Genomic DNA, 16,587 nt, shown 5'->3' on the forward strand with positions numbered 1-16,587 from the left:
ACTCCAGCTGTAGAAGATCTGACGCCCCCTTCTGGGCTCCCAGTGAAATGGTCTCACACTTGGCCTTTTTGCATTTAGTACTTTACTAAAAAAAATGCAAAACAATTATGAAGCAAACGCGTGCGCGTGCGCGCACACACACATGAGTCAGCGCACAGGTGAACGACTGGGAATGCAACTCCCCCCCCCCCCGAGGTTTTCTGTGGAATGTGTTTTTGTTTTTGTTTTTTCTTTACTTTCTGGTACCCTGTTCATAAGCGGCAGAATTAGTAGGCGTTTCCTGAGCCCCTGTATCCAGACGGTGCTGACTTTTTCCTCACAAACTAAGTGAAAAACCTTAGCTCCAGAGCTCGGTAAAATCTCCCAGACAGAATGTGTCTGTATGACAGACAAGTCTCCCGTGTGCCCTTGCCACCTGTGTTGAAGCCATCATGACAGTTAGTTATGAGAAGGGATGCTGACCCCCTCAGGACCCCTTATTCGAAGGGCTGTCCTTGTAAATGCCATATACACCGTGTGCAGGGCGGTTCTGTGAGGCGGGCTGGAGCAACGTGTCTGTCCTTCTAGCACCTGCTTTGCAGCTCTCTCTGGTTCAGGCTCCTTTATAGACTGTCACCATCGGCAGATGAATGTCAAAGATACTTCTTGAAGCCTGATGCCCTTTTACTTTGTACAGGGTGTACATCCGAGGTAATGGGAGGGCTGGAGTACTTAGCTGATTCTATTAAACACCCCCTTTCTCTTAATGGTCTGTTTTTTATTTTGTAACCTTAAAATGTGTGGGTATGTGTGCATGTACACATGTATATTACCTTATTCCCTTGAGATAAGGTCTCTTTCTAAACCTGGAGCTAGGGTTGTAGTCAGTAAGTCCCAGTCATCCCCCTGTCTCCATTTTTACTCAGGCCTGGGGTTATAGGCATGTGGGGCCATACCTGGCTTTTTACATGGGCACAGGGGATTCGAACTCAGGTCCTCATGCTAGCTCAGCAAACACTCTTACCTGCTAAGCTATCTTCCCAGTACCATAATTGTATCATCTCGATCAATCTTCAGCTTTGATCTGCTTTTGTAGGGGACGATGAGAGACTTACAAATTAAAGTCTCTGCCTGGCCAGAGGCTGGGGTAAGAGGTCTACAAATGCTACAGACTAATTCCAGCACTGCTAAAGGATACGAAGAGTGTACGTCCCGGAATCTACTCCTGAAGCAGCAGGAGGAGCAATCCTCCTAAGTGATGGCTAGCAGGTGGGACATCTAGGGAATCCCTGTGGCTGGCCCTCTGGGTCTATAAATCTGCAACGGACCCTGAGTTCTGCGTTCTTAATCAAGCCCGTTTCCCTTATTAATCTCCAGAAGAGGCAGAGATTTATAAGCAGCCTTGGAAGATGAAATTCATTTCAAAAACCCATAAATGAAATCCAAATCAATTGGCCACGATACTTCCCCCGCTCATGTCCTGTGTCACGCCGATCTTTTAACTTGATTGTTCTATTACCAAGTATTCACTTAAAAGCCTTGGCTGGATCCTGAGCATTGCAGGAGCAATGTGAATCCTGCTCACTACTGTGCCTGAGGCTGAGGTTTTACATGGCAGCCATTGGAAAAGGATGAGCTGAGAAAGTGTGAGGGGAACAAAGTGTGGGGCGCCCGGTGTCAGGGTTTACTGTGCACAGGGAGCCCAGGGACCATGGGGGCCCATGGAAATACAGCTTTCTGGGTCCCGCTCATACCTTGTCCAGTCAGTATCTCTGGGAACCTGGAGGCTGAAGATGAAGTTAGCTCTCAGCCCAGCAGGACCAATCCTATAGGTTGGTCCTCAATAATCACCTGCCGAGGACCAGGTGGTTCCTGCGGTATCTGGGATGTTCACAGCATCAATAGGCAGGAATCCCTGGTTGTGTAGGTAAGGTGGGCATACATGTATACTGATGACTGTGTGAGCTGCTGGCCTGCTTTTGTTCCAAGGGTCAGACAACATGAAGGCGTCCCCCCAGAGTTTGTGTGATGGAGATAGGTTTCAATGTGCGGTAGGGCTAAGAGGCAGGACCATGAATGAATTCAATCCATGGAGGATCTGTGGGTTCGTGGACCACTGTAGGGCTGGTTTTATTGGCAGAGCCATGCTCTCTAGCACGGTGTTGTCTGCATATGCCATGAAGGTGCAGATGCCAGCCTTCAGATAGACTTGTGAGCCAAAGAATTTCTTTATAAATGACCCTGCCTTGGGTATCTTGCTATAGTAGCACCAAGATGACTAAGGCAACAGAGGATCCACTGTTAAATTGCTGTGGTTGGGGGCTGGAGAGATGGCTCAGAGGTTAAGAGCACTGTCTGCTCTTCCAGAGGTCCTTAGTTCAAATCCCAGAAATCACATGGTGGCTCACAATCATCTGCCATGGGATCTGATGCCCTCTTCTGGTGTGTCTGATGACAGGTACACTGTACTCATATACAAAACAAAAGCAAAAACAAAAACAAAAACAAACCTGGTGTGTCTGGTCAAGCCACAGATAACTAGTAATCTATGAGTGGACCTCTTCACTTAGGATGGAGACATGAGGAAGAGGAAGAGACCACATCCAGTGAAGGAGACCGATAAATGGAGAGACGATGCAGAGGGCAAGGTGAGGGGGCAGTGGGTTTCTAGACAGGAGGCTGAGGGTGACTGTATTAGGGTCATTATTGCTGTAATGAAAAACCATGACCAAAAGCAACTTGGGGAGGAAAGGGTTTAATTAGCTTACACTTCCATATCACTGTTCATCATTGAAGGAAGTCGGGACAGGAACTCAAGCAGAGCAGGAACCTGGAGGCATGAGCTGATGCAGAGGCCATGGAGGGGTGCTGCTTACTGCCTTGCTCTCCATGGCTTGCTTAGCCTGCTTTTCTTCTTTCTTTCTTTCTTTCATTCAAGATTTATTTATTTATTTTATATATGTGAGTATACTGTAGCTGTCCTCAGACACATCAGAAGAGGGCATCGGATCCCATTGCAGATGGTTGGGAGCCACCATGTGGGTGCTGGGAATTGAACTCAGGACCTTTGGAAGAGCAGCCAGCATTCTTAACCACTGAGCCACAGAACCACCTGCCTAGAGATGGTTCTACCCACAGTGGGCTGGGCCCTCCCTGTCAATCACTAATTAAGAAAATGCCTTACAGGCTTGCCCACAGCTTGATCTTATGGAGGCATTTTCTCAATTAGGGTTTCCTTCCCTCAGATGGCTTTAGCCTGTGTCAAGTGACATAAAATTAGCCAACACAGTGATGTGCTGGGGGGCCTACCATGTGCCCTTGTTCTCAGCCTGGCTGGAAGCAGAGGGGGCTAGCAAGAGCTGAAGAATTGGGCATTGGAAGGACCCAAGCCATATGGAATTTAAAAACGTGATGCCCTAAGAAGGCTGTTGTCTGGCAGTTACAGAAAGCCTCCCCCTCCCCATCTCCCTCCCCCTCCCCCTCTCCCTCCCCCTCCCCCTACAGTGGCTTCAGAACTCAGAGCACAAAAGGCCCATTCAGTGAGTTCAAAGGTGAAGGGAACTATCTCCACACTGCTTCACCCCTGGCCACGCATGAGGAAGTCCTCTCTGCAGACACAGGGCTGCAGTAGCTCCCAGTGAAGGCCATGACTATCTAGCGGCTGCCAGGAGGGAATGGGTAGGTGGCTGCTTTGCGGATGCCCGGATGCCCGTACTAATAGCCCAGAAGTTTGGCAGTTGGTGTTAACGCTATCCAGAAACGGGGACCCACATACCATTCTCTTACCCAAGTGCAGTCCTTGCAGTCCTTCCTGGTCTCGGCCCAAAGCTATGAGTGTGTAGCCACAGCCTGGGGCAGATGGAGGGCATTCTATCAGGGAGAAGCTAAGAGCAGGATGCGGGGAGGGGGGAAGGACAAGTGTCAGGCCCTGCTAATGGGTGCCACCTGGTGACCCCTTGGTGACAATGGTGGCATAAGCCTGATAAAGTCTTGCGAAGGCAGGGAGCACCCTGTGTTTTCAGGGCCATTTTGTTAGCATGGGTTCAAAGTGCAAATTGCTCATGACAGTGTGGAGGTGTGGGCATCTGTGAGAGGAGAGGGGAGGGGAGGGGAGGTCTGGGCTGGCCGGATGCTGCTCCCATTGGAATGCTGGCTGGCACATTTCCAGCAGGAGGGTCTTCACCATCACAATGTCACAATGCTCTGGATCAAGTCTTCTATGAGCCAGGCCTTGTATGAGCCAGGTCTTCTATGACCACACAGGGGGACGGGACTCTGTCTTCTCTCTAGCTATGGTGGCTTTCTTATAGGGGCTAACTGCACTAGCCAAATTGCTGTCTCAGGACCTTTGCACTGGCTGTCCCATCTGAACGCTTATATCCACTCACCTCTTCGAGAGTCACTCTGGCCATCCTACTTAATCTTGAAGACACCCACTTCTTCGTATTGCTCTCTCATAATTTCTTCTACTGTGTTCCAGACACACCCATATGCCTAGTTTTGAACACCCAAAGATACCTTCTTGATAGTAGACACTCAATTAGTGTTAAGTGTCTGAGCTACCCAACCTTATTTTATGAACAAGAAAACAGGCTCAGAGAGGGTAGGTCACTAGGCCCAGGTCACACAGGGCTGCCCAGGAGAACATCCATTCTAGCAATTTCCATTCACTTCCCTGGGTTGTTCTGTAAAGGCAAAATTAGTGAGGGGTCCGGGGGCTCATTTAGCTTGTCTGGGATTGATCTTCAAGAAGCAAAGGGAGGTCATTTCCCCCAGCTTGGGGGTCACACACAGTTTCCATGAGGCTCCGTGGTTGGTGCCCTTTAACCTAATGAAGGAGGGGTAGGTGAGGGGACAGCAGGGGGTGGGGATGGGTAAGACTCCACAGGAGGCACAGTGCTGACCAAAGAGTCCCTGTGAAGCATGGAGAGGCCCACTGAGAATCAGCTTCACAGCTGAAGGGCTTGTCCTCACTCTATTGAGTCTCCAAGCTACGAGAATGGGGGTTTGTCATTCCTGGTAGCTGCTGGGGCAAGTACGGGTGTCTGGGGAATGAGAGACAGACAGACAGTGGGAAACATTCTTGATGCTCCTGGATCCAGCCATGCCTGAAACCAAAATTCTTCTCCCCTTTTGCCCAGGTCACATTTGACTAATGTCACACAAAAGGCTTCTCAGTCCAAATAGGCTTGGAATTGAAGTTAGGGGGACAAACAAACAAGTCCCATGGGGAAATGTCGCCAGCAGGATGCTTTCAAATGCCACTCAGCAGACATGAGCCACACCCAATTTCACCTTATAGCAGCTTACATGAGGTTCTCTGGCATCCCTTTAAATGGTGGTGATGTGGAAGACCCATAGTTCCCTGCATCTGCTGATGTTGATTGCCCCCACCTAGGCCCATCTGCTAAAAGCTTGGAGGCCATTGGGGTGGCATAGGGCCTAGAGAGAGGAAGTTATGCCATTGGGAGATGTGTCCTGGAAGGGGCTATTGAGACTTAATCTCTCCTCTCCCTCCAAGTGCTTCCTAGCATGGGGGTTTCACTGACCCCCCAAAATGTGTCCATCCACCCCCTCTCTCACCACGATGCACCCCACCACTGGCCTGAAGCAAGGGGAGCAGTCTCTGGAACTGGGCATAAAACCAAACCTTTGTTTTCATCAAGTTGATGGTCTCCAGTATTTTGTCACAGTCATGGAAACTGAGTAGCATTAGGCAAATGTACCACATCTCGTTACACCTTTTCCTCCACAAAAACATTCTGTGTTTTTTGGTGCTCTCTAAAGCCACACTGTTTTCCTCCTCCTCCTCCTCCTCCTCCTCCTCCTCCTCCTCCTCTTCCTCCTCCTCCTCCTCCTCCTCCTCCTCCTCCTCCTCCTTCTCCTCCTTCTCTGGCTAGACTTCTGCTGCCTCCTGAATGCATCCTTCTGTTTCCTGACTGTTAGAGCAAGCTGGTGGAGTAATTCATACTAAAGAGTGAATGACTAACTGCAGATGGTGTAAGCCAGGCACATTTAGATGAAAACAAAAACAAAAACAAAAAAACAAAAAGAAAACAAAGAAAGCAAAACAAAACAACCATCCTAGTGCCAGCAAAGAGCTGAAACTGTTCCGGGCCGTGGGAAGGTTTGAAGCCATTCTCTTTGTGGGGAGAGGAAAGCTCACCAGCAAGGCTGATCACTTGTCCCATGACGCTGTCTTTAGCCCCATTCTTTGAAGGGGTTTCTTAGACTGTGCGCCGAGGAGACTGTAAGGGCAACCGTGCTCCATAACAGGCCTCTTCCTGGGCACCGGGAGCCTAGAATAACCTGGCGCTGGACCCCAGGTCCTCCTCCCTCAGCAAGGACACTGAGGACGGACGGACGGATGGAGGGAGCCTGGCCTGCGGTGGGAGATTTTCCACCTCTCACCTGATAAGCCCATCTGCTGGGCCTGTTCTCAGGAATCAGATGGTCCTATCGGCCCAGGCGGAGGGCGATGGAGACACCCAGAGTTAATGCATTGCTGGCGGGGACCCAGGCTCTGGCGGCCCATTCCTCTGTAATCAGCTAAATTAGCCCATTGGCAGAACAGCTCATCGGGGGGGGGGGGGGGAAGCTGGAGCAGGGATTGATGGACGGTCACCTTTTCAAACAGCTAGCGACTGGGGGATAAATGGCCCATTTACTCATGAGGCTGCAATCGAGTGTTTTCCTAGAGTCAATAATTCTCCTTTCTTGCCTTTTTCTTCCCCGGCCCTGTGAGGACAGAAACCCAAACTATGCAAACTATTGGGCCCTGATTCTGTCCTGAGATTCAGGGCAAACCTGAGCCATATCGGCTGGGCAACCAGGGGCATCTGTGTGGTGGAAGTGGCTCCCAACTGGAGGATCTGGCCGGAAATGAGGAACTGCAGTTAGAGCCTACCCTCTTCCCCATTAACAACCTTGTTCATGGTTCTCCCTGAAGGCTATCTTTGGGACTATGTCAGTAAGTTTCTGGCATATGCTTGACAAAGTCCAAGAGATTCAGGCTGGGGGGATGGAGTTGAGAAGCCATGATTGACGCCAGGCAAGCAAGCTTCTCAATGCTCATACCTGGGGAAACGCTGGAAGCTAGTCAGAGATGTACCCATGTTCTGGTGACTGTCTCCAAGGCAAGGTTAAAAGTGGCTGAAACACGGTGCCAGGCAAGGCAGCATTGGAAGCGGCTTTCTGAACGCAAAATCCAAGAACTTGCCTCAAAATGTTTCCTATCGCCATGGAAGAAAGTGATTTTTCCCCAACAGCACACTGTTTTATACTATAATGAACACAAGACAATTGCATACAGAGGTAAAGGCTGTGGGTCTGGCTGGTCCCATGTTCTTCTTAGATCTTTCCATTGAGAGAAATGGGTTCACTTCATAGGCTAGAATGTCTCTTTTCTAATTTTTATTTTATATTCTCTCTCTCTCTCTCTCTCTCTCTCTCTCTCTCTCTCTCTCTCTCTCTCTCTCTCATAATTTCCCATATGTGTCTTTGAATCTAATTAAGCTGTCAGGCTCATGTGACAAACACTTGTATCCTCCGAGGCACCCTGCTCTCCTTCAGGGTCTTAGGTTATCCTGGATGCTAGCTTGTCTTCAGGTGTACGTGGCTTCTCGATTTTTTCTGTGGATAAAAAGATGATTTGGGGGAATATTTGGAAATGTTTTCTTTCTTTAGCCTTAATTTTAAATATACTTAAGCTCTTATGCTTAGAAAGCAATTTAAAACAACAGCAAACGGGAAAGCCATGTATCTGGGGTGAGCATTTACCAAGGAGAGTTCAGCTCTTGGATAAGCTTCAAAGAAAAGGGTCTCAGGGTCAAATGTTTAGGGCCAAAGTCCACTGAGCATACCAAAGGCTCTGACTAAGAACTGATGTAACACGGTTGGACGCATTTTATTCTAAAATACATAATGACCACCACGCAAATTCTAAATAGATTCCCTCCCTCCTTCCTTCCTTCCTTCCTTCCTTCCTTCCTTCCTTCCTTCCTTCCTTCCTTCCTTCCTTCCTTCCTCCCTCCCTCCCTCCCTCCCTCCCTCCCTCCCTCCCTCCCTCCCTCCTTTCTTTCTTTCTTTCTTTCTTTCTTTCTTTCTTTCTTTCTTTCTTTCTTTCTAAAAAGATTTATTTATTATTATATCTGAGTACACTGTAGCTGTCTTCAGACACACCAGAAAAGGGCATCGGATCCCATTAGAGATGGTTGTGAGCCACCATGTGCTGGGATGTGAACTCAGGACCTCTGGAAGACCAGTCAGTGCTCTTACCCACTGAGCCATCTCTCCAGCCCCTCTAAGCAGATTTCAAGGAAGGGGGTCCCCAAACAGGAAAGGCTGTGGACCATCCTTTTGCCATCGTGTGGGAGAATTTACTTGCTTCGCCTGTGGCTGTTATTTACTCACAGAAGGCAGGATAGCACAGACAGACACACTGGTCTTGAATTCTGGCTTTGCTGGGAGCTGGGCACCATTGAGCAAATACCTTGAAGTTTCTGAGCCCTGGCTACAGCCTGTACTCACTGTAAGGATTCCTGTGAGAGATGAGATGAGAGAATTCATCATCTCTCACACAGTGTGGGATGCTTGCAGCTACCTCCGGCATTGTGTCTCCAAGTGCCCGAGAGACCCAGCTTCACCTGCTCATCACTCCAGTTAAACAGGACACAGGGGATGCAGGGCTGGATTCAGGGGAATCTCACTGCCAACCCCTGAGTGATGGCAGCCTGGCAGTGGCTGTGCTGGGGCCCACCTATGAGACTCGGGGACACTCACTCACCCTGGAGAACGACAGCTGTGCTATTCTCTCTCTCTCTCTCTCTGTGTGTGTGTGTGTGTGTGTGTGTCTGTCTGTCTGTCTGTCTGTCTCTCACTAACTCTCAGGGCCTGTGGCTGTTAGAAATCTCAGCATCCAGTGCTTCCTTTGGGAAGCCCTTCCTTTACTGCATTATATGAGAGTCAGGAATGGGGGTACAGCTAGTTGCTGTGCTTCAGCACTTACCTTGCCTAGCATACAGGAAGTCCTGGGTTCAGTCCTCAGTATCATATATCCCAGAAGTGGTGGTGCACACCTGTGGTGCCAGCTTAGGGATGTGGAGACAGGAGGATCGGAAGTTCAAGGCCACCCTCAGGTACATGGGATGTAAATCGTGAAGGTCTCATCGCCATGCGTTTTCAGGGACCTTTTCTCAACACCGAGATTCTGGGGATAGATCCCAGGGCTCCCTGCATGCATCACAAGCCCTCTCTCAGTGGTGTGCATCCCTACCCATGTGTATTTATTTTAAATTATGTGTATGCATCAGTGTGTGTGTGTGTGTGTGTGTTTGTGCATACATGCACATGTGTGCATGCATGTGCAGGAGAGAAGAGGCTCTCAGACCCTCAGAAGCTGGAGTTAGAGATGGTTGTGAGCTGCCTGCCAGGAACCAAACTTGAGTCCTTTATAGGTTCTTAACCACCAGACTGCCTCCTCAGCCGCAGATACACCCTTTAAGTGTTTCACCTTCCTTGTACCATCGTGTCACACATGGAGGGAACATGCACCTGGCTTGACCTTTTGCCCCCTTACAGTACAGATGAGGCAGCCAGGGCTCAGAGGGATCAAGAAAACCTAAGGATACTATCTGGTCCTTTATGAAGACGTGAATTCTAGTTTCCCCAGTATAAAACCCTTAGTTACTGATGCACACACAGGTACATGCACTTCTGTTCGGTAGGACCCTCTGCTCACTCCTTCTGAGCCTTGTTCTCCCTTAAGGATACATACACCATGGATCTCTTTCCCCACTCAGATCTGCTGCTGTATCTCATCCTCAGTGGCTGAGTTGGTCCATTATAGGGGCAGACATAATTTATTGTACCAGTTCCACTCCGTAGGCATTTAGGTAGCTCCGTCCATCCGTGTCTCCTTCCCATTGTCCCTCTTGACCCCAGAAGGGCTGGGCTGCCTCCAGCTCCCTGGTTTGTCAGAAGTAGCAGCTCCATCAATCTAAGCCATGTGGTCTTTAAAAATACATAACCCCAAAAAATCAGGCTCCATTAAACAAACTTATAAAATATGGATGGGACGCTTGCCCTGCCCTCATCCAACGCCACAGGGGTCAGCTCCCAGGGCATAAGTGAGTGGAGAATTTGAGATTGGTCTCTGAGTATTTAATATGATAGGGGTCACCCTGCTAGAGATGGGGGTCTTTGGTCCGATTAAATTGTACATCACAGGTGGAAAGGACAACCGTACTTAGCTCACCATGAAGAACCATCAGTGTGGTGCAGTGTGTGTGTGTGTGTGTCTGTGCAAATCTGTATTCAAGCATGCCTGTAGAAAACCTCACACTAAACCAAAGGAGTTCAGCAGGCACCTGCACAGGGCCAGAGAGTTCAAGGTTATGGCCAGAAAAGCCCACCATTTGTTCCAAACACTTGGGCCACTGTCTGCTTGGTGACTCTTGGTCATATCGCTTAACCTCCTCTCTGTGCCTCTGTTTCTTCTTCTGGAAAACAGAGGTGATGGTTACTGCATGCTGGGCGGTCACAAGGTCTGAGTAAGTCTTAGAGATAGGATGTGAGGTCACCAGCTCAGGGCTGGGCCGCTGTTGTGGGTGAGTGGGCAGAGCCTGCTCTCAGTCTTTCAGAGTTATGGCCGCTGGAAACGCTCTGCCAGGCAGACGGAGCTGTGAGCCACAGCATTTCCTCCACCCACCCTCCACCCCCACTGCCATGAGTACTTGGGTCTAGAACATTCCACTTATATTTTTCCATGGATGCGTGTGTTCTCTGGCGCACACCATGCACTATTTTGCACTGGAAGTGATTTCATGGTATGGGTCTCCTGACGAATGGACTGTTTTATAGCTTGATTTTATTTGTATTGAACGTATCCTTTGCATTAGTCTGCCAGGTCGGTCTCAGTTAGGAACAAGGGCTGGGTATAAACAGCAGATATTGGGTAGACATGACTCCCCCCGAGTCAGTAACAGCACCAGCTGGTCTTGCAGAAGACCTGGGCTTGGTTCCCAGAAACTTCATAGCCACCCCTAACTTCAGTTCCAGGGGATCAGACACATTCTTTAGCCTCCTTGGGTACCAGGCACACACATAGACATAAATGCAGACAAAGCACCCATGCACATGAAAGAAAAGCAAATAGTCTTAAGAACAAAACTTAAAAATAAAAATATAGCTGAGGTTTGTGATCAGAAGTATTCATTGGGGCTGGACTTCTGGAGGCAGGGTAGTCCCTGTGAAGGGGCTGGCAGGGCCAGTTCCTGTGTCCTAGGCTCAACCCCTCCCTTCAACTCTTCCCCCTTCTCTGCTAGGGACATTTCAGAGCTCCATCCCCAGCCTCTGTTTACCTTTTAAATTGACTCCTTGTGTGATGGAGCCTTCCACAGAGTCAGGCCCCACCTCCTATGTGTTTACAAAGCAGGGCCACATCAGAGATCCCTTCACTGAGGGACAGTCTGCTAGACGGTCACCAAAGGGTTTTCCAAAAGGGATAAATCAACTTAGAAACTGACCTCTCACATCTTTAGGGTTCTTATTTTCTCACAGCAACAAAGCATCTCTGAGTATCACACAAACAGAAACGGAGCAGCCAACAGTAATTTAGCAGAAGCACCCTGGCTTCAATTTGATTTCTTTGCTTTTATTCTAGGGCATCAAAGTATTGTTTCCATACCCATGATTCCACGTCCTTCCTCCATCCTGACTCCTGTGCTTGCCCCTGCTCATCTTTCTGCCACGGACTCCTGCTTTCTTCTCCTGTTTCTGACCCATCAGGCTTCGTATAGAACCAGTGAGAACAGTCTCACCATGGCAACTTTGCTCTTCTGGATCCAGCACATATCTTACCCTAGGGTTTGGGGCCATTGAATTTTTCCCGTCTAGGCTGCAGTTCTGCTCTTGCCTTACCCTGAATTATGAGTGCCACTCTCCTTTTTCTTCCTGGAGCTTCCTCCGTCTCCTTTGGGGGTTAAAACTTTAAACCCATGGTCTCTTCTCTTGCATTTTGCTGCCACCTTCCTTAATGGCTCTCTGGCTCTTTATTCCTACCTTTTACTTGAAGTACTAGGAATTTGCTTCTGACTACAGCTTTGGCCGCCTCCTTTTGACTTCTCTCATACACAGCCTTCCCATTATTGCTGTCTTGCTGGTGGTCACCAATTCTCTGGATTCTCTCCAGGCCTCGAGTTAGGCCAGAGAATTCCATTTCTCAGCAACTTCTCATGTTTGGTATCCTGAGTCCCAAAGCCCCTGTGTCTCTGGTTAGCTTGAGATGTTGAGAAAGTTACCATCAGAAGGGCTTTGTTAGCCTTCGACTCTGAAATGTTCCCTCCTGCTTGCAGGGTTTGGTCCCTAACTGGCATTTTGAAGGTATCAGAAGGAACCTTTAGGAGGCCAGGCTGGAAGAAATAGGCCTCTAGGAGCAGGCTGTGAGGGTTGCACCCTCTCCTCCTCTGCTTTCTTGTCTATGGGACAGAGAAATCATGGCCACCCACTCCTGTGAACACTTCCATGCCCCACTGTGCGGAACCCCTGACAACCCCGAGTCAAATCTGTCCTTTTAAAGTTGTTTGGTTAGGTGTTTCAGTCAGGGTGCCTTTGTAGGTGTGGGTGAGAGTCTGGGAGACACCTATGTGATGTTGTCAGTTTCTTGTGTCCCTGGAACAAGGTTAGACAACAGAAACAGGCAGTCTAATTGAGAGAAGTGTACTCCTGAAAGCCAAAGGAGGGCTTCTGAGCTAGAGAAGATGGTGCTGACCCTCAGGCCTTTTATAACTCACTTACACAGCAATGCACCTTCTGCACCTGTGTCTCTTGGCTTGTGGAAGGCTCCCTTTTTCTCGAATTTAGCTTGGGTGGGGAAGGGTTTCCAGGGCTTTCCATCAGCTGGCTTCTTTCATGACTTAATCTTGACGACCCCTCACCCTTCCTCTCCCTCTCCTCCTGCCACTGTGGCACAAAAGCATCCCTAACAGTCCCCTAACCTGGGATGGAAGTGAGGTGACCGGTGCCTGTAGGACCTTCTGCTGGCAGCCCTGATGGAGACTAGAATGGGCATCAGGATTGGAGGAGTCAGGGATTAGAGGACTTCAGAATCTGCTCCCACTCCTCCATGCCTTGAACCAGTATTATGAGAACTGGTGTTTTCTCTCCAGAGGCCAGTGTCCCAGGGGCGCAGTGGATGAAGGTCTCCCTCTCTCCCTAGGATCTATGTATGTTCATGTCAGTCCACCTACAGGGAAGCCTGAGCCACACTAGGAATTCTGGGAGCTCTTGGGCTTACCAGGGGCTCCTACAGTGCCTGGGACTGTTGGTGCCTGGGACTCTGCCAGCACGTTCTATGAGGGAGCCTGGCTTGTTCTCTGAGCTCAGTGGAAATGCACCCAGGTGAAGCACGGATTTCAATTTGAAGGGGGAAAAAAAGTCTTTCCCATTATAAAGGCCACTTGAAGACTAGAGTGGGACAGGTATTGTGTTTCCATATGGGCTTCATTAGGGAGTGTATGCACACACATGTGAGCATGCACACACACACAAGAAAGAGAAACAGCTACAGCATAGGAAGGCTCATTAAAAGTCCAGGAAAGGTTAGCCCATTTGCAGACTATACATCTTAATCCTCCACACGGCGCACGAACCTGGGGGAGAGAATCAATGGCTAGAGAGACCCTGGCTTCCTTCCAAGAGCCAGATCAAGTAGACCTTACCTTTCCCACCCCTCATTAGCACGAGATATGAACCCAGGGAACCTTCTCTCCCGGGTGCCTCCAGGATGTGGGGGGAGGGGGCTAGCATCCTAGTGGGGATTCAAGGCTCCACTGGCCAGCAGGTGCTCCTGGGACTGGGCCCCAGGAATGAGAGTGTGGAGCTCAGAGCTGGTTCCTGCTTCCAGAGGTGCTGATGGGTGAGGTAGCTGCTCACCCGCTGCCAGCTGGCTTCCATTGGGCTGACAGCTTCCTGTGGCCTCATCCATCCTATGCAGGCGCTGGATGCCCTTGGCTCCTTGGTTTCTTGGTTCTTTCTACATACACTGCTAGATCCTTGACTCCAGGAAAGATGTGGACAAGGCTGGACCTGGCCAGCCCCTGCTATTCTGAGTGTGGACAAGGCTGGACCTGGCCAGCCCCTGCTATTCTGAGTGTGGACAAGGCTGGACCTGGCCAGCCCCTGCTATTCTGAGTGTGGACAAGGCTGGACCTGGCCAGCCCCTGCTATTCTGAGTGTGGACAAGGCTGGACCTGGCCAGCCCCTGCTATTCTGAGTGTGGACAAGGCTGGACCTGGCCAGCCCCTGCTATTCTGAGTGTGGACAAGGCTGGACCTGGCCAGCCCCTGCTATTCTGAGTGTGGATAAGGCTGGACCTGGCCAGCCCCTGCTATTCTGAGTGTGGACAAGGCTGGACCTGGCCAGCCCCTGCTATTCTGAGTGTGGACAAGGCTGGACCTGGCCAGCCCCTGCTATTCTGAGTTGGATCCTTTACCAAAGCACTTAAAGGTGGGACTCAGGCTGGAAACATGGTTCAGCAGTTAAGAGCACCCCAGCTTTAATTCCCAGCTCACAGCCACCCATAACTCCAGCTCCATGGAATCCAATGCCCCCTAGTGGCCTCTCTGGGCACTGCACTCACCTGCACACACCTGCACATAGACATGCAATAAAAAAGTTTAAAATAAAAAAAAAAAAAAAAGAAAGAAAAGGCATGAATCTGCTTATCCTTCAATGCTCCAGTTTCTTCTTGTGAAGGGGTGTTGTTTCTGGAGGTGTGTGTGTGTGTGTGTGTGTGTATGTGTGTGTATGTATGTATGTATGTAATTCTGTGAGTTTCTTCGCATTGTTAGGATTAAGGGAAGAGGAAATATGTCCTGGCTGGTTTTATGCCACAAGCTAAAGTCATCCGAGAGGAGGGAATCTCAATTGAGAAAATACCTTCATAAGAGGAAAGCCTGTAGGTCATTTTCTTAATTAGTGAGCCTGAGAAAGTAGGCAGGAGTTTGTGAGAACGTTCTGGGTGTAGAATACTATATTCTGATGCCTTCCAAACTGTGGGCTTCCGGTAAAAACCTGAATTTCCACAAAGAACAAAGCACACACTTTATTTCATTCCACACATCCCTCATATCTACCTCAGAGGGGTTCATAATGAATTTTTAGCATAACACACTGGGAAGGTGTCACGAAGTTAGCCTCTGGCAGTACGTATGTTGCCAATGTACTCTACCCTCCTTGCCTATACCTGTGGCAGACATCAATAATCAATTGCTGCACTTGTTCACACAGAGCTCAGATGTGCAGCCTCATAGACAGGCACCAAGTGGCCAGAATGATTAGTGTGCTGGGGGCCTCAGTTTGTGTGCCAAGGTTGATTCAGTCAGTTCTGTTCTGAACAAGTAGGCTCACCAGTGATGATGACTGTCATCATCTATGAGGCTGCACATCTGAGCTCTGTGTGAACAAGTGCAGCAATTGATTATTGATGTCTGCCACAGGTACAGGCAAGAGGCTTCTTCCATTCCACCTCTGAAGCAACCAGGCTTAGGTCCTTTTCTGAACCTGTCAGAATTAGTATTAGTGCCTGATCCCAGAAAAGGACAAAGCCTCTTGGATGTGACTGCTTTGACAAATGAGACCAAACGAGACCAGACCAAACCAAACTCAAAATATTGAAAACAGCTAATAAGAAGGGAGAGAGATGTGGAACAGTCACACCGTTAGGTACAGGTGACACCTTTTTTTTTTTTTTTTTAAAGATTTATTATATGTAAGTACACTGTAGTTGTCTTCAGAAACACCAGAAGAGGGCATCAGATCTCATTACAGATGGTTGTGAGCCACCATGTGGTTGCTGGGATGTGAACTCAGGACCTCTGAAAAAGCAGTCATTGCTCTTAATCGCTGAGCCATCTCTCCAGTCCCTGACACCTGTCTTCACCCAGCTTCTCACCACTGGACACCCACTATCTCTCCTGGACTGATGTCAGTGCCCACAGAACTAACTGATCTGGAAGCACACAGCCAAGGTCAGAAGTCACAGTGAACTCCACCAGAGGTAGCATCCTCTGGTTTGCACCTTTGCTGGAGGGTATAGAACTTTCCCACGGGGTGGGACTGCTGACAGCTCATCACTCCAGGGTGTGGAGATTCCACCTGAGGGTTTCCTGGGCTGTGAACTATGAAGGGATCTGTTAGTATGGGTTCAGTTGAGAGAAGGAGGATTCTGGAGCCAGAGAGAGAGAGAGACACTCCTCAGAGACAATAAAGCTGCCCTTCCAAGATAAGGTAGTTACAGTGGGATGGAGAGATAGCCAACACTTTCGTGACTGAGCCATATCCCTAGCCTCTGAAGAATTCTCATTGTCATGGCCCACAGGGGGTTAGGGGATGGGAACCCTAGGGAGAAAGAGGAACTGGGAATGGGCAGGCATGGTGCCCACTGGAGTGTTTAAGGATCAATGGTTTACTTTGATGTTTGTCAAGGTTCCTCAGGGAGGATCCAGCCAGAGTAAAAGGCTTGTGTGAAGACCCCGAGGTGGGCTGCAGCCCTGAGTGCTAGAGGGCAGGCCAGTGTAGCTAAAACATGCAGGTGAAAGACAGGTTGGT

The sequence above is a fragment of the Mus caroli genome, unplaced genomic scaffold (genome assembly GCF_978045245.1).
Source record: "Mus caroli unplaced genomic scaffold, Mus_caroli_1 scaffold_4, whole genome shotgun sequence".
In the NCBI taxonomy this organism is placed as follows: Eukaryota; Metazoa; Chordata; class Mammalia; order Rodentia; family Muridae; genus Mus; species Mus caroli.